This window comes from Sceloporus occidentalis, unplaced genomic scaffold (assembly GCF_023333645.1).
Source record: "Sceloporus occidentalis isolate IW3139 unplaced genomic scaffold, rSceOcc1.0.p SCAF_2, whole genome shotgun sequence".
Taxonomy (NCBI): Eukaryota; Metazoa; Chordata; class Lepidosauria; order Squamata; family Phrynosomatidae; genus Sceloporus; species Sceloporus occidentalis.
Window position 1 is genome coordinate 272,521,944 of NW_028316982.1, and position 20,921 is coordinate 272,542,864.

General features: G+C 44.1%; 1 protein-coding gene across 1 annotated transcript in view; it reads right to left on the reverse strand.

Moving 5' to 3' along the window:
- Positions 1–20,921, reverse strand: part of LOC149320196 (cGMP-dependent 3',5'-cyclic phosphodiesterase-like) — a 396,832-nt gene that overhangs the window by 361,408 nt on the left and 14,503 nt on the right. The gene's annotated exons all lie outside the window — the stretch shown is intronic.

Consider the following 20,921-nt stretch of genomic DNA (forward strand, 5'->3'; position numbering starts at 1 on the left):
AGTCTGGAAGAGTTTCACATCTTCTTGCCTGGGGCTGTAGATGGGAACTTTGATTGAAACATCCCCGCAGGGTGAAAACATGCTCTGCTTATGTGATGCGGAGGCAGATGATCATGGGACGCAGGAATGGATGGAGGCAACTTTGGATGCTCCACCCACATGGTCATGATGCTATGAGTGCATTTAAATAAAAAATAAAAAAATTATTTATATACTGCTTTTCTAGAAATCAAAGCGGTTAACAACATTTACATATACAATATAAAAACCATCAAAAAACAAAGCATATAAAGACAATTTACAACAATAAAACCACATCTCATGCCAGCTCAACCATGCTGACGAGGGGGGGAGCACATCGGGAGTCAGGAGTCAAGAGTCAGGGGTATGCCTGCTCAAAAAGGTGTGTTTTTAACCCCTTCTTAAATTGGTTCAGTGAGGTGGCCGAGCGGAGCTCGTCGGGAAGCGAGTTCCAGAGGTTGGGGGCCGAAATAGAAAAGGCCCTCCTGGTGGTAGTAGCTAATCTAACCTCTGGAACTCTTAGCAGTTGCTTCCCGGTTGATCTGAGTGTGTGGGGCGGATTGTACGGAGAGAGGCGGTCCTCCAAGTACCCTGGGCCCAAGCCATTTAGGGCTGTATAGGTAATAACCAACACCTTGTATTGCGCCCGGAAGCGAATAGGCAGCCAGTGAAGGTCTTTAAGGACCGCTGTTATGTGACTGGTCCTAGATGTATTAGTGACCAGTCTTGCCGCCATGTTCTGCACCAATTGCAGCTTCCGGGTATGGTACAAGGGTTGCCCCATGTAGAGCGCATTGCAGAAATCCAAACGAGAGGTTACCAGAGCATGTACTACCGTTTCAAGGTCCCCCCGGCCCAGGTATTTGTTGCTCATAGAATCATAAGAGTTGGAAGAGACCCCCCTGGGCCATCCAGTCCAGCCCCATTCTGCCATGCAGGAAGACACCGTCAAAGCCTGTGACACAGGGCCATCCAGCCTCTGTTTAAAAACTTCCAAAGGAGGAGACTCCATCACCCACCAAGGCGGCATCTTCCACAGTTGAACAGAGCTTACCCTCAACAGGTTCTTTCTAATGTTGAGGTGGAATCTTTTTTCCTGTAGCTTGAATCTATTGCTCCATGTCCTATTCTCTGGAGCAGCAGAAAACAAGCTTGCTCCATCCTCAATGTGGCATCTCTTCCTCAGGCCAAACATACATAAGCCACTCCTCATAAGGCATCTTGTGTGCCTTCAAGCTATTTCCAACTTATGGCAATCCTCACAGGTCTTTGGGGCACAACTTCATCAGAGGAAGATTTGACACTGCCTTGCTCTGAGGCTGAGAGAGTGTGACTTGCCCAAAGTCCCCCAAAGGGCTTGCATGGCTACTCTGGCCTGTGACCCTGGTCTCTTGTTTTTCTAGTCCAAGACTCAAACCATTGCACCGCACTGCATGGGAAATGGGTTGAGACTGATAAATGCCTTGAATAAATAAAAAATAACTTCCTAGAGGGGGAATTTTTAAAGCCCCAAGATGATAAGGAACCACTAACCTAAGAGTCAAGAAATAATATCCAGGGGTACCTCTGTTGGCCATATAGCAAAGTACAATATCATCCAAAATCCCCAAAGCAACGATACCTTTATTGGACCAACCAAAATATAAATTATGTATGTTGCAAGCTTTCACGGCTCCACTTGCTTCTTCATCAGGCAAAGGTGTTAAAAATGATACAGAGGGGAGGGGGAATTGAGACACGATGGATCTCAAAGGCAGTAGCTTTTTGTCTTGCAAACAGAATTTAATGTTGCAAATTCAACTGAAGATTATAAATGATATGGAGATTCAATATCATCCGAAATCTATAAAACAGTTTTTATTGGGCCAACCAAAATGCACAATATGTATGTTGCAAGCTTTCCAAGCTCCACTGGCTTCTTCATCAGGCAGAGGCACTGAAAATGATAGAGGAGAAAGAAAAAAATTGACAGTGCTACTCATAGCCCTGCGTTTGGTCCAGATATTGTGGTTGTTGTCATCAGTTGAGATTGTATGGATAGTCATCATTTTTAGCACCTTTGCCTGACGAAGAAGCCAGTGGAGCTTTGAAAGCTTGCAACACATATAATGTGCATTCCGGTTGGCTCAATAAAGGTACCACTGTTTTGTGGGTTTTGGATGATACTCTACTAAGATTCAAGACATCACTTTAAAAACAAAGCAGCACATGTGTGTGTGTGTGTGTGTGTGTGTGTTGAAATAGAGAAGGGAGGGCAATGATCCAGATGGTCTGGAAGCATTACATTTCTGAGCAACTTAAAACCGTACTCTGGAAATAAGAAGTCTGAAAGTGTCGACATAATTGGCCACATTTAGAAATCATTACCAACCATTTTGCAGATGGAGGCCAGGTACAACGAACCTTATGATCTCATCCCTTGTTCTCGGTGGAATGAGGTTGGAGAGGAGGAAAAGAAGAGAAAGAAAGCAGGATTGTACCTACAGAGGAGAAGGGAGCCATTTGGAAAGGGCTGCTGCTCTGATCCTGCAGAACAATGGAAGGTAATGATGCTCCTTGTAAAGATGCTGAAGATACCGTTGTAATTAATGCACAGCAATGCATGCTAACAGAGGAGTGGAGAGATTAAAACACGGGAAAGAACAAAAGGGCAAGAGGAGGAGGGGAAACAAGGGCAAGAGAAACTACCTAATAAAATTTTGATTAACCAAACTCATTTGCGCTCTTGTGAATTGATAATGGTGTCTGATGAGCCATCGAAGAAATAGAGCAGTAGCTCATCTGAGATTCCTTGGCAAGGCTGAATCTGGAAGCGACCATCACACGGTATGCGCAGATCGGTGTTTGCAACAAGATTGGATCTGTGTCTACACTGCAGAACTAATGCAGTTTGATACCGCTTTACCAACCATGGCTCAGTGCTATGTGTATTTTTGCAAGATATTTAGCCTTCTCTGTCAAAGGGCTCTGGTGCACCGCAAACTACAAATCCCAGGATTCCATAGGATAGAGCCAGGACAGAGAAGAGTGGTGTCAAACTGTATTAATACTGCACTGTGGTAACAGTCTGGGGTTACATGATAGCAAATACAACTACAACACAAAAACAGCCATCAGAGACTTCTGTTGATCTCTTTATCCTCTCCAGCAATAGATATAGAGAGAGGAAAATTGCCTCCTAACAGGGCAATATTTTGTCATCTTGGCTAGTAGCTCCATAACTTTGTCCAACCTCCCATTTGGAAGCTATCTGAGTTGGCAGACATCACTGTATCTTGTGACAGTGAGGTCCACAGTTTACCTATGTATTGTATGAAGAGATTTTCCCTTGTCGTTGTCCAAAATCTTCTGCCCTTGCACTTTAGTGAGCATGATCCTGTTGGGTTCTACTTCAACATTAAGGACAATTTTATACCCCCGCACTACGTCTCCCTGTACGCATCTTCTCCCCACCCAGTTAAACCAAGCATTGCAAATCCCTGAAATAAAAAGCATATTCTAAACTTTCTGAGCATGTGAGTCAATGCATTCTAGGGACTAGGACTCTCTCTTAACCTCCAGGTTGTCATATTTCTTTATATTCTGGAAACATTCACCAGGTAGCTGAACCTAAAAGTAGCTCAGCGTGACAGTGAAAGGTTCTAATCTACTGTGACAGATTATGAAGCTCAAGGTACCAATTCTCTGCCTCCCCCACTTTGAACCTTGGTTCCTTGCATTCCCATAGACACCAGGGAAACAGAGAGAACTGGTACCCATCAGAATCGGTCGGGCAGACTGGCCAATAGAAGACAGAATGGTAGATTTGGAAGGGATCCCAAAGGCCATCTCTCTTGCAACCCTCTGCCATGCAGAAATATACAGTTACGGCACTCCAGAAGAAAAGCCCACTCGACCTCTGTTTAAAGACCTTCGAAGGAGAAGAGCCCACCAGCCTCCAAGGCAGCCCATGCCACCCTCAGTAAGTTCCTAATGTTCAGGTGGAATCTTCTTTCTTGACGTAAGTGGTTTTGATCTTATCTCCGTGGCATTTGAGTACAAAGGGGAATACTAAATAGCTGAAGGGACTGCAAACCCTAATGTCACCAAAACACTGGGAAGGGATCCCGAAGGCCATCAAGTCAGTGGCGTCACCAGAATCATAAGAGTTGGAAGAGAGCCCAAGGACCACCCAGTCCAACCCCCTTTTGCCATGCAGGAACTTTCAATCAAAGCATCCCTTGTGACAGATGGCCATCCAGCCAATGTTTAAAGACCTCCAAAGAAGGCGCTTCCACAACTCTCCGAGGGAGTGTCTTCCATTCTCAAACATCGCCTACCCTTAGGAAGTTCCTCAGAATGTTGAGCTGGCATCTCTTGTCCTGCATCCATTGCATCTATTGTTCCGTGTTCTAATCTCTGGAGCAGCAGAAAACAAGCTTGCTCCATCCTCAATGTGACACCCCTTCAATGTGTCACCCTCCCATTGATCTCATCCTATACCCCACCATACAGAAGTTTTTTTGTACTAAAGTTACAATTGCCATAAATCACTGAATGCCATGTCAGTAGCTGAGACATAAACAACTAGCAAGCGTGGTGTCGTGCTTTGAACATTGAACTTTTGGGGGCCAGGGTCTGAATCCCTGCCAGCCATGGAAACTCATTGGGCAAGTCACACTCTCTCCACCTCAGAAGATTGGCAAACCCCCTTTGAAGAAACTTGCCAAGAAAACCCCATGATAGGGATGCATTAGGGTTGCCCAAAGTCAGAAGCAACCTAAAGGCTCACAACAACAACAAAATTAAAATTACACCTTTAAAGTAAAGTAACATATGGAGAGCATAAATGTATTTACATGTACAGTGTGCCCATGCCATACGCAGTCTTGCTGTATGCAGATTTGAGCTTACGCGCATGGCAAGCCGCAGAGGACAAAACGGTGCAGGCACCACACATGGGAATGCGCTGCCATAGAATATAAAGGGGGTTAACCTTACACAGTTTTCCCATACGCGGGGGGGGGGGGGGTCTGGAACAGATCCCCTGCATATAGGAAAGGGCCATTCATGAAGTCAAAGTGAAAATTGGATTAAGAAGTGATGTTTAAAAGAATTTTTAAAATATTTTTAATTGTAGTTGTTGTTTTAAATTGTAATTTTAAAAAAATTAATTCAATTTTTACTTTTTCTCTCTCTTTTCTTGTGCCACTGAGCCTCACCCCACTCACATCATCTCTCCAGTGTTTTTAAGGGACACAGGCGAACGCCATTTTGGGGAGCAGTGGTGTCACCCCTCTTAGGGGTCCCCTGGTGGTGGGTCTTGCACCCCCATCACTCCCCTAGTGATGCCCCTTCATCCGGCCCAGCACACTGCCATGCAAAAAGCCCAGATAATGCACCCCTGAGAGGTTGCCATGCATCCTCTGGATCCAGAGGAAGCCAAAATCAACACTAATGAGTGCCAAGCCACCCTGGCATTGTCCTCTTGTCTTGCAAAATCACTGCAGCAACATCCTTAATGTTTCGCATTTCGTGCAGTAATAGAGGTTGTGGGGGCTGTATTCACCTCATAGGATCTGGGAGGCATGCACCCCTTTTACACCTTTTCCCACCCACTCTGCACCCTCACTCACACACCCAGCATCCCCAGCATGCCTCCCCAGCCTTGGAATTTTAATTTATTCCCTCATTTTTAAATGGGATGGGGTAGGCATTTTTACCCTCCTCCAGGGCAAAGACAGAGGTTTTTCTTTTGCTTTTCTTTTGCAACCCACCTCTCTCCCAACCTGGGGCCCAAAGGCATTCACAGCACAGTTGAAAATAAAACACAGCTCAAATGCAATTATTACTTTAAACAGAGAGATTTTTAAAAAGCAATTAAACAAACTCTCCTACTGAAACCAGCACTAATTTAAAACAATTCAAAAGCATTTAAAACAGAGCTAAAAAGCCAGTGTGGTTTGAGCTTTATGCTATGACTCGGAGACCTGGGTTCAAATCCCCACTTGCAGTGATCTTGGGCAAGCCACATGCTCTAAGCCTCAGGGGAAGGCAATAGCAACCCTCCTCTGAACAAAATCCCATGACAGAGTCACCATAAGTCAGAAACGACTTGATGGCACACAGCAACAATGTTCACACAGTTTGTCTCAAAGGGACTACAAAATCTCTTTGCATGCCAATAAGTCCATGCTAACACAACTGTGTCTGTGCATTTTCTATACTGTTGTGTCAGTTTGCTGCCCTGAGATCTCATGATAAAAGGGCGAGACAAAAATGATTTAAAAAACAAACCCATCCAGGATAAGGATTTGCAAAGATCCTTTGCAGCTTCTCTCCATGGTGCTGGAACTGTTTGGGGGGAGATATAGTTCAGCACCTTGGACAACTCCATTAGAAGCTGATCCAAAAACCCGAAGTGGCTTCATTGCTCCACTGACCTGGGAGTGACTGGCAATATAACATCTGGCTTGTCTTAGTGGAATATCCTCCTCTACAGTAGACCTCACTGCAGCCCACAACTGAACAACCCAATCCTTCCTCTCGAAATTAAACAAGTCTCTCTTCCTCTTTATTTATGCATGCATTTTATGTCTTTGTAGGCCACTGGGTAATGAGAACAGAGGAAGAGCTTGGGGATATACACACAGACACACACACGCAAAGACACATACAGCCTTCCCTCAAACCCCAATGGAATCGCTCTCAATCTCTCTCTCATTCAGAGCAAAGCAAGGATGCTGCTCAGGCAGGTCACATCCTGCGTCCTGAGCCTGCATTTGCAAAGCCATGCCATTTCTCCAAGTCTTTGGCGTTGTTGTTGTGCACTTTCAGGTCATTTCTCACTTCAGGCAAGCCTATCAGATTTTAGAAATGCTATTGCTATTGCTGGACAGAAGGTTGAAATGTAGGACATGTCCTGGAAAAGGAGCGGCAGGTATATGGTCACCTGTATGAGGTCTCCTGGAGCCAATGTGGCTCCGGAGCCTCCAACACTTTCCCACCCATGATTCAGATGTATAGAGAAGCCAGGGCTACAAGTGAGGTCAAAAGACAAAAAGATTGTTTTCCAAGGGTAAAAAAATCCTCCCTGGATTAGGAATGCCTCCTGGGATGTTTCGCTCCAATCTCTTCCGTCAGCTCCCTGCTTCAAAATAAAACAGAGCTGGCAAGTGGTGTGAACCAACCGTTCACTACAAGAACCTTCTGCCGGAGGTGATCCGTGCAAAGCCCACGAAATGCAAAAGATTTCCAGGGGAGCCTGCCACGTTCAGCCCGGCTGTCTGCCCAAAAGATGTGAGCAAGCCCTTCTGTGAGTTGATGCGCAGTGATATTTCGTCTGGCTCTCCCTGGGATGCTTTTATCCCTCGGATGTCTGTATGAGTGTGCACTGGAGGGAGAGGAGAGCATCTGAATAGAGAAAGGTGCCACTGCCATCTGCAATACTAAGTTGTGGGGTGGAAAACAGAGCAAGATCGTTATTATACATCACTGTCTTTATTTACATCCTCTTTGTATATGTGGGCTTCTAAAGTCTGTAGAGTAATTTAAGTTTCCTAAGGCTTCAGCCTTTGGTAGAGAAACAAAAATATGTAATGTCTAAGCCAAACCTGTTAGAGTCTAGCTTTAAATCAGCAGAGTAGCAGAGGATGGTTCTCTGTCTAACTATGGCCCCATTCCCACTTACAGATAAATCGGTGTGCGATCTGAATCAATGGATCGGTTTGACAGCGGAGTGTGGGTCCCATGACCTTTGCCCTGATCGCATTTTTCCTTCCAAAATAATCCCCTTGTGGTTCCCATTCACAAATGAATCAATTCAAAATTATTTGGTTCCAGCTGGCTGAAGGGGGGATTTGAATCGATTCCGATCCACAAGTGGTTCACATTTGCGCAGATTTGATTTACTGAAAAAGAAGCGGAAAAATCGGCATAAAATGGGTTAAATGGGTCTAGCGCATGGCTCTCCTCTCGGAATTGATTCAGCGATTCAGATTAAGTGGGAACCAGGGTTGTTTGAACCGATTCAAACTGATTCACGGTCCGGTTTAAAAGGTAGTGGGAATGAGGCATATGCTTCCCTAAGAACTGGGACTGACTCAGAAACAACAACAAGTAGTTTGTAGTTTAAACAAACGTTTACTAATGGCTTTAATCTATGTTTACATAGAAGCTCTGTCCTAATTTGACTAGTGAATAGTTCTGGTAAAGAAATATTTATCTCACCATCTTTCCAAAGAAAGTTGAGAGAGGAGGATGGAAACTGAACAGTTCAGTTGAAATATATTGAGAGACAATGTCTGTGAGTCCGAAAGGGGGAGTACCTTGCATGCAGGAAATCCCTATCTATCTAAGGAGGGGGAAGAGAATGCAAAAATCTTCCAATGAAGTTGGAGACCTAGGCCATTATTTATTGCATAGTCAGCTTTATACAAGTATCTGAGAGCATTATTTAGCCCCATTCTTGCAAAACTGGAGTGAGTGGGATGATGAGAGCAAACGGATTTTCTTGTTGCAAGAAGGGTTCAACCCCTTTGTGACTCATAGGGTTGCCCTTTGGGCTGTTAAAGCAGCTACTCTGAGGAAGCAGGTAGTAAAAAAAGGATGAGCCTAGTCTTTTCTTGCACAGAGGGATTGAGTGACCTTCTAAAAATCATTTGTTTAAATGTGTTTTAATTGTATATAACATCAGGTATTTGACTATTTTTGCTGTTTGCTTGGTTTTTTGCAGTTTTGAAACTGTCTGGAGACTTATTCAATAAAGAATACTTTGACTTCTTTAAATCCTGCCTTTTTTCCAAGACTGAGACCCAAGGTAGCTTATGTGTTTAAAAGATTACAATTAAAAATGTATGTCCCCCCCCCAAAAAAAAAAAAATCAGCACCAAAACCAGATTGAACTCTTAACCAAATATTGGAAGCATACACTTTTTAAAAAGATTTTTAAATGCCTCTCTTAAAAGCGCTCATGGCAAAATGAACTACAGATCCTATGGAATCCTGATAGCAGAGCTCTCTGGCAGAGAAGGCTCAATAGCTCACAAAATTACAAATCCCAGAATTGCATCACATTAAGCCATAGATGTAAATGTTAATGCTGTATGAAACTGCATCCCTTCTGCAGTGTAGATTCAAGCTAAGCTCAAAGTGCAAAAATGGTTTGCACTCCATTAAACCGACTGGTGGGAGAGGGGCCGAATCTTGTCCTTCCCAGCTGGCTCAGGCAAAAGCAAACTGCTGCAACATCTCCTAGTGTTCTTCCTTATTAATACCGTTTGCCGTTTTGACCACACTTTGAGGTTACTTAGCCACACATGCCCCAGTTTTCATCTGTGAAATGTTGGAGGCACTCCATTTTATTTTTAAGCCCTTTGCCTGATGCTGCAGGTAATATTAATTTGCTCACTTTTATTAAAACCCCTCATTACTCCTTCATCTTTCGCTAAGCTCCCAATTTGATGAGCTAGGAATGGATGCAGAAAAGAGAGGTGTATATCTGGAATCTGCATGTTTTCTACCTGCTGGGCAGTCGGTGCCTATTCTGGAAAGGGTGAAATCGTTTGGACATCCAATTAATCCGCCTTCAGGAATTAATCTTAGAAATTCTTCAGGAGACAGCAGGTGAGTCTTAAGGATAGAGCTGCAAGGTTTCCTTTCCCTGAATATTCACTAATCCACAGCAGCTGGCTTTGGGAAGGCTTTGGTGGCCGCATTTCCAGATCCTCCACCTCCCAAAATGTGGGTCTGCAATGTGCACATTCATGCAGCAGCCCCATTACTGTTGCCAAATGCCTCCCAAATTTGGCTGCTGTGTGAATGTGTGATTGCTGCAAGTAGGAGAGGAACAGAATCATGGCTACTCACTGACTACCTGGGAAGTGGAACTGCAGCAGAAGGCACCTATCGCACAAAGGCAGTCATAGAATAGCAGCAAGACTGAGAGCCTATTGACAGATTTTGCCTGTCGATAAAATGGACCACTACAAGAGTGTTCAAAGGAGGGCAACCAAAATGGCGAAGGGTCTGGAAACCATGCCCTATGAGGAGAGGCTTGGTGAGCTAGTTATGTTTAGCCTGGAGAAGAGAAGGTTAAGAGGTGATATGATAGTCCTGTTTAAGTATTTGAAGGGGAGTCATATTGAGGAGAGAGCAAGCTTCTTTTCTGCATCTCCAGAGATACAGACACAGCAGAATGGATGCAAGCTCCAGGAAAAGAGATTCCATCTAAACATTATGAGGAACTTCCGGACAGTAAAATCTGTTCAACAGTAAAACAGACTCTCTGAGAGAGTGGTGGAGACTTGTTCTTTGGAGGTTTTTGAACATAAAGTTCTTCTTAAGGCTTAGGTGGATGCTCTTTTCCTGTAGAATCGTAGCATTGTAAAGTTGGAAGAGACCACAAGGGCCATCCAGTCCAACCTTCTGCCATGCGGGAAATCTCAGTCAAAGCATCCCTGACAGATGGCCATCCAGCCTCTGTTTAAAGACCTCCAAGGAAGGAGACTCCATTACTCTCCATTGAGGGGGTGTGTTCCACTGTCGAACAGCCCTTTCTGTCAGAAGTTCCTCCTAATGTTGTGCTGGAATCTCTTATCCTGGAGTTTGCATCCATTGTTCCAGGTCCTGTTCTCTGGAGCAGCAGAAAACAAGCTTGCTCCATCCTCAAAATGGTATCGCTTCCAATATTTAAACAGGGCTCTCATATCATCTCTTAACCTTCTCTTCTCCAGGCTAAACATCCCCAGCTTCCCAAGCCATTCCTCATAACAGTTAAGAGGTTATATGATAGCCCTGTTTAAGTATCAAGGAGGGAACAAGCTTGTTTTCTGCTGCTCCAGAGAATAGGCCCTGGGTCAATGGATGCAAGCTGCAGGAAAAGAGATTCCACCTCAACACTTGGAGAGTGATGGAGTCTTCTTTGAAGATTTTTAAACAGGACGTTCTTCCTAAGGCTTAGGTGGTTTCTCTTTTCCATTGCTCCCCTATATCAACCTTGTGTGATAATGTCCTACAACACAAATGTGGATTCAAATGTCAAGAAAAGGGATTCCACCTAAATTTTAGGAATAACTTCTTTATGATAAGTGCTTCTCATCAGTAGAATGAACTGCCTTGGACGATTGTGGGCTCCGCATCTTCTGAGACCTTTAAGCAGAGTTGGAAGGGCAGTTCTTTAGCTGCGTATTCCTGGATGGCAGAATGGGGTTGGACTGGATGGCCCTTGCAGCCCCTTCCAACTCTGTGGTTGTGCAATCAGCTACCTATCTCCACCTTATACAAATATCCAAAGAGAAATATTTCGGCACAGAAACGAAGAAGAGATTGCATCTTCACATTGCTCAACAATACCAGGAGCCATTTCATAATGAAAAGAGGAAGCCAAGCACTGAGGAAGGAAGGAAATTCTGGGCACATAGCAGCAACCTGGAGACCAGCAGTTGTAACCATTCAGTGAACATTAGGTTTGCCACACTTACTCTTCTGAACTTTATAGCAGCAGTAAAGGCAAGGATCTAAGCAGGTTCAAAACAATAGAATGATCATTGGTGTGTAACTCCATGCCATAAACCATCACAGCTTGGGTGAGTTATTTTGGCCACTGGCTGGGGATTCTGGAACTTGTAGTCCAAAAAATAATTCACACAACTTCTGCACCCACAGACTGCCATCTCCTTCAAGACCTAGCCCCAGAAGGGCATTCCACATCCCTACAACTTTCCAAGGGCTGCATCCACAATGCAGAATGAATGCAGTTTGACATGACTTTAACCACCATGGCTCAATGCTATGCAATGCTGGGATTTGTACCATTGCAAGATATTTAGCCTTCACTGTCAGAGAGCTCTGGTGCCACAACAAACTACAAATCCCAGGATCCCACAGAATGAAGCCAAGACAGTTGAAGGAGTATCAAGCGGCATTAATTCTGCAGTGCAGATGCAGCCAATGACAGTAAACTTCCACATTCACTCTTCTGCCACTGAGTAGAGCTCAAGTCAGGCTTGAACTTGAAAAAGCAAAAATGCAGCCCAGGTCTTTGGTTTGTACTCATAGGACACTCTTTTACACTAGTTCAAGGAACACAGCTATTGCTAAAGAAATAAAACCACAATGACATTCCTCTGGTTCTTGTCGGAGCAAGGCCATAGGGACAGAGAAACTAGTTTGCACTAGCCATGCCAATTAAAATAAAACAACTTCCAAAAACTGAGATTTAAAGAAGATACTGGCAAAAATTATTTTCCATCAGAAAATATTAAATTTATTATTAAATAATACATAAATAAAATAAACAACTAAATAAGCAAAAGCATACCAACCTGAACATGTCCGTGTTCAGTTACTCAGTTTCCTTGGTCACTGAGTTTCCTGCAGATCTCTCCCAACCTCAAAGCAGAAAGCGTGCATTGCCTAATTGGAAGTAAGCTTCTCATCCCTAGGAGAGACCCAATTTCTTGTCTTGGCTCCTCTTCCAGGAACCTGATTGGTTCTTTTTATCCCATCGCAATGTGTATTGCAATGCAATAAGTTTTTCCCTTCAATTGCACAACTTCTTTGTGTTACTTGGGGCGGGTGCCTTAAACTTCACAAAGAATTCAGTTTTGCACCATGTGCATTGAGTTAATCCCTTTATTTTATGGTTTTGCAAGCAAGTTTCTTGTCCCTTGAACAGGTGCAAGTTGTTCAAAAGCAAAGGTGAAGCGTTGCTGACAGATATAGGGACAGCTGAACCAGATCAACTTCTGCCAACTAAAAGGGCCAAAATGCAGAGAGAAATAAAACCACCAAAAAAGCCCAGCTTTCTAGAGCTGGGTAAGAATCTCAGGAACCTAGGAAGTTGTGTTATAATGAATCAGACCATCATCTTCATTTACGTCATACTATTTTCCTCAAGGCTGAGATTCAAAGTAGCTTATGAATTAAATGATTACAGTACAACTAAAGACACACAAAAAGCCAGCAATAAAACAGAATTAAGCTTATCCAGGGGTAGCTGTGTTGGCCATGGAGCAAAGTACAATAATATCCCAGATCCACAAAACAGGGATACTTTTCTTGGCCAACCAAGTTATCTGCTGGACCTTAGATCCAGGACATGCCACAAATACCAAAATCTGTGGATGCTCAATAAATGCAATGGCATAGTGAAATTACACCCCTTCGAATGGAAAAATCAAGGCTTGCTTTTGGGATGTGATAGATTTCTTGAATAGCCTTGAATATCAAGCCATGGATGGTTGAATCAGTGGCAAAGGAATCTGTTGATACGGAGGGCCAACTGTACATTGTTGCAAGCTTTCTGAAAGGAAAAGCTGGATGGCCATCTGTCCGGAGGGCTGTGATTGTGTATTCCTGCATGGGCAGACATTGGACTGGGTGGCCCAAATCCCAAATCACATCCCAAATCCAGAAGACAGTGATACCTTTATTGGACCAACCAAAATGCACAAAATTCATGTCACAAACTTTCAAAGCTCCACCGGCTTCTTAATCAAGCAAAGATGCTAAAATTCATACAGGATAAAACTATTAGCCATAATAAAACTATTTAAAACATGTGCTTACAAGTTGCCTGTTGACTTATGGTGACCCCGCAAATCAACCTTGGAGCCACTGGGATCGAACTCACAAGCCTGCAGTTGCAGTATGGGCATTTGAACCACTGCACCACCAGGAGCAAGGAAGGAGACCAAAATGGCCAATGGTCTGGAAACCACCAAACCCCTATGACAAATGTCTTAGGGAGCTGGGTATGTTTAGCCTGGGGAAGAGGAGGTTAAGAGGGGATATGATCACTCTTTTTAAATATTTGAAAGGATATCATACTGAGGATGGTGTAAGCCTTTTTTCCCTGCTGCTCCAGAGACTGGGACACAGAGCAATGGATGCAAGCAACAGGAAAAGAGATTCCAGATCAACATTAAGATGACCCTCCTGACAGTAAGAGCTGTTCAACAGTGGAAGATGCTGCTGCCTCGAAGGGCAGTGGAGTCTCCTTCTTTGGAGGTTTTTAAAGAGAGGCTGCTCAGTGCCAGGCAAGGGAGATGGTGGCATGTTTGCTGTCAGGATGGCTGGGCTGAATTGGACTTCTTGCATAGCTCTTTCAATTGTCAGACTGAAACCCAAAGTAGATTCACTGTTCCACTGGGATGGAAACCTTGGTGGCAAAGACTGGGGTGTCTGGGGATGAAAATCTCCCTGATTTGGCAGCCAGTGAAGCTGATTTTTATTTTATTTTTCCCCCTGGAGTTCAAGGGCCTTAAATGGTCTCTAGAGGGGCAAAACGTTGGGCTGCAAGGCCTCATATGTTCCTTGGTCTGAACTTTACACACGCCAGAATTACAAGCTGGCAGGGTAAAAACACCTGTGGGAATGGGATGCTGACATGGCCCATGGCTCCAATGCCACTGGGGCGGTGCATCCACTCGAGGTTTTAGCCTCAGCTTCCAAGGGGGCTTCTGACAATTAAACAGCTCCCCCTACAGGCCTGAATGAGCTCTGCAATGTTATTGGTCTGCCAGCCACCTGCCCCAGATTGGTAGAAGGAAGGAGAAGAAGAGGAGTATTGATTCTGGGAAGAGCTGGGGGGCTGCAAGGGAAAGCTCTCCTTGTGGCTGGACTGGGCTGGAGAGAGTCCAAGCAGCCGCCTTCCAGTCCTGGCAAAGACCCAACACACCCATCAGGGAGCCACCGAAGAGACAGAGGAAAATGCAGAGGAAAAGCTAAGAGGCTGAAAGGTGCCTCGGTGGGGGAAGAAATAAATCATATTCCTGGAAATCGGCCTGAGATCATTCATCTTTCCAGCTCCCTCTCTCCCTCCCTCCTGCTTCCGAAAGGCTAAAAAGCCATTTGTTGGCTGGAACCGAGAGGAGTTAGAAGATCTCCACAGCCCCACCACCGTCTCCTCTGGCCATGTCTCTCTCTGGCCTTTGCTTCCCTTCCTGAAGATACAAAGCTGGAAAGAGTGAAAGAGCATTCATTTCCCTATGGGGGAAAGGCTTTCCCCATACATAGGAAACCCTAAGAACAGAGAAATGACACTTCAGTGCAGTTTCGCCCAATATCTGTGCTTTGCAAAGTGTTTTGGGGATTTTTTAGTTAGAGGAGAAAACTAATGGAACTATTCATTCTTATATATAAATGATGGAGAATGCAAAGATTTCCATCCCTAACCACTTACACACACAAGCACACACTTAACACACACCAAATCCTGGGTGTTGTGGGCTTTTCGGCCCTCAAGAGTGACTGTCTGCAATAAATGATCTACATCTTTAAGACCATGCCTGTTCCAAAGAACAAGGAAAGATTAATTCCCCAGATCGCTTGACTTAAAGTATTCCTTACTCAAGTTATTCTTCAGAGTGCACACCTCAGGGCAAACACATTCCTTTTATTTTTATCTACGAATAGCACCTTACCTATCTAGGTGCAATATATACACACACACTTACATACACACACTTCATATCTGCCATATACTATGTATTAAAAATTCAGGCTCACCACCACACCAGATAGACTCCTTTTTTAAATGGATTTCACATTAAAATGATCATAGAATCATAGAGTTGGAAGAGAGCCCAAGGGCCTGATCCAGTCCAACCCCATTCTGCCATGCAGGAACTCCCAGTCAAAGCACCTCCAAGAGATGGCCATCCAGCCTCTGTTTAAAGACCTCCAAAGAAGGAGACTCCACTTCTCTCTGAGTTTTTTGTTAGTGTATTGTTATTCTTTTAAAGCAATGTTTTGAATAGTTTTAGTTCTACGGACACTTTTGATACTCTTTTAATCATACATTTTAAAGGTTTTTTTTAAACCTACATGTGTTTTTACTTGTATCTTGTAAGATGCTTTGAGATACAGATTTGGAGGAAAGGTAGTTAAAGCTTCCCTTTTCCTTGGTTCAATCAAAGTAAGTCAAGAAACCAGAAGAAAAACCAAGACTTGGAAAGGCAGCCATGAAGAAACTAGAGCAGGTCCCAAAGCGTTAAAGACATAAAACTCAGTACCGAATTTAAGAATCATCCATGCCATTTTATTTCCAGTTTCTATGTATGTTTGTGAAAGTTAGACAGTGGAGAAAGCAGACAGGGGAAAAAATTAAACTCATTTCATATGGAGAGGAGTCCTACAGATACCGTTGCAAAGAAGAACAGATCAGTGGGTCCGAAAGCAAATCAAGCCTGGTCTCTCACGACATGTGGATGACTAAACTGAGGCTGTAGTACTGTACTTTAGATACATCATGAGATGGCAAGAGTTACTGGAAAATAATGCAAATGTTCAGTAGAAAAGGAAGAAGGAAGAAGATGCACAACAGGTGGATGGACTCAGTCAAGGAAGCCACAGCTGCCCTGAGTTTGCAAGCAGGGCTGTGGATGACCAGAGATCTTGGAGGTCTCATTCCTAGGGCTGACATAATAATAAATAAATAAATAATAAAAATTTTATTTCTATACCGCCCTTCCTCAGATCAGGGCGGTGTACAACATTTACAAAAAATACAATACATATTAAAAACAAGACACAGCATTAAAACAGATTACCATAAAACAGCACAAAAAGCCCCGAGTTAGCTGGTCCCTTTGCTAGAGAGGAGGGAAGGAGGCACATAGGACTCTTAATCGAGGAATGCGCTAGTAAAAAGGAAGGTCTTTAAATCCTTTTTGAATTTGGCCAGGGAGGTGGCCGAGCGGAGCTCCGTGGGCAGCGTATTCCAGAGGGCCGGGGCGGCGGTGGAAAATGTCTTCCTGGAGGTGGAGACTAGCCTTCTTGAAAAGCATAGCTGTGTTAGTCTTGAAAAACAGCATACAAAGGGATCATGTAGTACCTTTGGGACCAACTGAAAGAAAGAAGCCAGTAGCATGAGCTTTCATAGACTTGAGGAATCTGAGGAAGTAGGCTCAAGTCTGTGAAAGCTCATGCTACCATGTTCTTTCCTCCAGCTGGTCACAAAGGGGCTGCAGGATCCCTTTAGAGAGCAGACGTTGGCCCCATTCCCACTTACAGATAAATCAATGTGCAATCTGAATCGATGGATTGATTAGACAGCGGAGCATGGTTCCCACTACATTTGCTCCAATCATATTTTTTCCCCTGTATATTAATCCATTTGTGGTTTACATTCATGCATAAATTGATTCAAAATAGACATGCTCCAGCCGACCGAAGGGCAAATTTAAATTGATTCTGATCCGCATCTGGTTCACACTTGCATGGAATCAATTTACTGAAAAAGATGTGGAAAAAATCAGTGTCAAAAAGATGCAGGCTATATGGGCTGGTGCATGGCCCCCCTCACCACATCGCTTCAGCGATTCAATTTAAGTGGGATCCGGTTTAAAAGGTAGTGGGAATGAGGTCATATAGAATCACAGTGTTGGAAGAGACCTCAAGGGGCATCCAGTCCAAGCTTCTTGGACCATGCATGAAGACACCATCCAAGCACATCCAGTGACAGATGCCCACCCAGCCTCTGTTTGGAAGCCTCCAAAGGAGGAGGCTACACCACACTCCAAAGGAATATGTTCCACTGTCGAACTGCTCTTACTGTCAGGAAAGACAGATAGATGATAGATTTCCTTGTGCAAAGTCTTTGTAGAGGAGACAGCTGACTCCTCCTTCCCGTTCTTCCTCTTCCTCCCCCTCCTCTTTCCCTTCTTGCATTCCTTTGTTCTCTCTGAGTTTTCCTAAACAAGTCCCCTTGCGTCTGCCAGTGCTGGTCTGCCAGTTTGGGTATGCTGTGTGCAACCGTGGCTGATGGACAGATGCTCCCCCAGGCACTAGGAAAGCAGAGCTTGCAACATGAAAAACCCTGTGCTTTCCAGGCAGAGAGGCTGATGTCTTGCGAGGGACTTGTTGTTGGTTCCCTTTCTGCAACTGGCAGAGATCGGGGCCTTGGGCAATTCACTGCACCCTTGGCTTCTCAGAATGGCTAATGAGAGCAAGACTGGAGGATGCCTTGCGGGAGGACATCACAGCTACTGCTTTCTGTCTCTGAGAATGTATGAGATGTGCAAAAAGATCTGACATGGAAACAGAGAGGCAATGGAAACCAGAACCCAAGGCTGCCTTGATTTCCCTTGAAACTCCCATTAAAACCCCTTGACCTTCACACCAGCAGCAGGCTAGCTCTCTTTCCTCAAAGAACCTGACTAATTCCAGATCTACAAAGATGCGTTCTGAGACAGGGAGATGAAATCCGACAAGAGGCTGGTGGAGAGATCAATCGACGTTTCCCCAGCTATTGAAACACTTGTCTTCTTGTGTTGTCTTTGGATCTCTGTGAATCTCTGTGCTCCTGTTTTCCGTTGAGATTCCTTTTGCAAGCAGATTTTGGAAGGAACCCTTGAGAGGCAGAGATTAAGTGGAAGGGCTGGGCAGAAAACTTTATAAACAGAGACAGAACAGTTAACGCAGAGAGAAACTATCGAATCAAAGAATCCTAGATTTGGAAGAGGCTCCCAAGGCAAGGGCCATCCAATCCAACCATAGTCTACCATGAAGGAAGACACCATCAAAAACCTTCTTTGTGACAGATGGCCATCCAACCTCCATTTAAAAACCTACCAAGAAGGAGACTCCACCACTCTCCAAGGCAGCATCTTCATTGTCAAACAGGTCTTGCCATCAACAAGTTCTTCCTAAAGTTTAAGCAGAATCTCTTTTCCTGTAGTTTGCATCCATTGCTCCATATACTGGTCTCTGGAGCAGCAGAAAACAAGCTTGCTCCATCCTCGAGATGACATCCTTTCAAATATTTAAACATGGGTCTCATGTCCCCACTTTTAAAAAAATCTTCACCAGGCTCAATATACCCAGCTCCCTAAGCTGGGTATAATTGGTGGTTTCCAGACCCTTCACCATTTTAGTCACCCTCCTCTGGACACTCTCCACTTTCCATATCCTTCTTGAATTGAGGTACCCAAAACTGGACACAATATTCTAGCTGAGTTCTGACCAGCACAGAATAGAGGTGTATTATTATTTCCATCACTCTAGATACTAAACCCGTCATGATGCAGCCTAGGATCGTATTGACTTTCTTAGCTGCCGCATCACATTGCTGACTCATGTTTAGCTTCTGGTCCTCCTAGATCCCTTTTGCATGTACTGCCATCAAGCCAGGTGTCCCCCATCCTATATCTGTGCATTTCATTTTTACTTCCCAAGTGTAGTATCTTACATTTTTCCCTCTTGCAATTCATTTTGTTAGGCTTGGCCCAGCTTTCTAAGGTCTTTTCCTCAGAAATGCACTTGGGAATACTCTTGGACCCGGATCTGAGCCTGGATGCCCAGGTTTCAGCAGGATTGAGGAGTGCATCTGCAGAGTTAAAACTAGTGCACCAGCTGCACCCATTTCTCTTGAAGTCAGATATAGCTATAGTGACACATGCCTTCATTGCATCCCATTTGGATTGCTGTAACACACCCTGACAGCCAGCAAGGTGCAGCGGTTTGAATGTTGGACTATGGCTCTGGAGCCCAGAGTTCGAACCCTGGCTGGGCCATGACCTTGGGCAAATGACACTCTCTCAGCCTCAGGGGAAGGCAATAGCAATCCCACTCTGAAGAAACATGCCACGAAGACCCCGTGATAGGTTTGCCTTGGAATTTGCCGAAAGTTGGAAAGAACTTGAAGCCACCCAACAACAACAACAACAACAACAACGGCAGCAATAATGATAATAACAATACACCTGCTTTTGAAGACTGCTTGGAAACTGCAACAGGTCCAAAATGCTGCAGCAAGGCTGGTAATAGAAACACATAACTCTCATGAGTTAACAATTTGACTGGCTACTGATCTTTTTCCAGACCAAATCCACTGGCTACCGGTCCATTTCCAGACAGAATAGTGGCTGCAAAAACCTAATGTTCAAATGCACTCTGGTGCAAAGCTTTCTCTGTATCTTGTGTCACAAGAGCATTGGGGACTCATAAATACAATGAGCCCCATATTCCTTGGAAAAGAGCTACCCTCTTTCAAGAAATCATAGGCCCCATTTTCTCTTACAAATAAATCAGTGTGCAATCCGAATCAATGGATTGATTCAACAGTGGAGTGTGGTTCCCACTACATTTGCCCCAATTGCATTTTTCCCTCTAAAATAATCCACTTGTGGTTCCCATTCACAAATGAATAGATTCAAATTGATTCGGTTCCAGCTGACCAAAAAGGAAATTTGAATTGAGTCCGATCCACGTGTGGTTCTCACTTGCGCAGATTCGATTTATTGAAAAAGAAACAGGGAAAAATCAGCATCAAAAAGAAGTGGGTTAAATGGGTCTAGCGCATGGCCCCCCCTCTCAGAATCGCTTCAGCGATTCGGATTCACCATCTGATTTAAAAAGTAGTGGGAATGAGGCCATAGAAATTCAGTGCTGAAAGGGAGCACAAGGACTACCTCATCCAACCTCCTGCCATGCAAGAATACACAACTAAAGCACTCTGGAAAGATGCCTATCCAGCCTCTGTCATTCGAATCCATTGGTTTTATATCCTAGCCTCTGGAACAGCAGAAATCAAGCTGGCTCCATCTTCTGCACATGAGATCCATTCAAATATTTAAAGATGGCTCTGCCATATTCCATCTCAGTCTTCTCTTCTCCAAGCCAAACACACCCAGCTCCCTAAGTCCTTCTTCATTGGGCTCTGTTTCCTCTGTTGAGACATGCTAAAATCTCTAGGACAAAATAAAGAGCCAGCCTAGGAAACCAGGAACAGGTGGCAAGCCTAATTGATATAAATAATTTTAATTACCCAATTAATGTATCACTTAATGAAAGGACAAGAGAGAACAGCTCTGCTCCAAGGGACCATTAGTGGTGAAACATGTCTTTGGGATGGCGTGGGATTCCTTGGTCTTACTTCTTTTTGGACTGACTTGGTTCTCATGCTTTTTAACAGCACT